This window comes from Oncorhynchus gorbuscha, linkage group LG07, assembly GCF_021184085.1.
Source record: "Oncorhynchus gorbuscha isolate QuinsamMale2020 ecotype Even-year linkage group LG07, OgorEven_v1.0, whole genome shotgun sequence".
Taxonomy (NCBI): domain Eukaryota; kingdom Metazoa; phylum Chordata; class Actinopteri; order Salmoniformes; family Salmonidae; genus Oncorhynchus; species Oncorhynchus gorbuscha.
In genome coordinates, this window is record NC_060179.1 from 64,042,155 (window position 1) to 64,042,965 (window position 811).

An 811-nucleotide genomic window follows, 5' to 3' on the forward strand; every position below is an offset into this window, starting at 1 on the left:
CAAAGCTGTGTAAGGATGGACTCCCAAAAGGTAGAAGCGGTGGTCAACTGGCCACGGCCCAGCACTGTCAAGCAAGTCCAGCGTTTTTTGGATTTGGCTCATTTCTACCAGAGATTTGTGAGAGACTTTAGTTCTGTGGCGACGCCATTGACAGAGCTCACCAAGGTCTTGGCGGCGCATGTATGCTGGACCTCTGCTATTGAGAAGGCGTTCCAGGACCAGAAATGTAAGTTTTCTTCTGCACCCATTCTTGTTCATGCGGACCCTTCTCTTCCCTTCGTGGTAGAGGTGGACGTCTCTGACGTTGGCGTGGGTGCATTTCAGTCTCAGCGCTTGACTAAAAACCAAAAGCTTCATCCCTGTGCTTTCTTCTCCAGGTGTCTCTCTCCAGTGGAGAGGAACTGTGATGTCAGAAATCGGGAGCTTCTTGCAGTCAAACTGGCTTTGGAGGAGTGGTTGCACTGGTTGGAGGGTTCAAAACACCCATTTACAGTTTGGATTGACCACAAGAACCTGGCCTACATCCAGGAGGCTAAATGCCTCAGTCCCAGCAGGCTCGTTGGACTCTCTTCTTCACTCGGTTCAGATTCAAGTCATTTTACTGCCCGGGGTCTAAGAACATGAAGCCGATGCCCTATCTCGCCAGTTTCCCAGTTCCAGTGAGGATCGGCTGCTTGGATCCATCATCCCCAGGTTGCTCATCCTCACGCCGGTGTCCTGGGGTATAGAGACAGAAGTGAGGGAGGGGCATGGTAGGGAGAGTGTTCCAGACGGCTGTCCACCTAACAGACTTTTTGTCCTTATTGGGGCA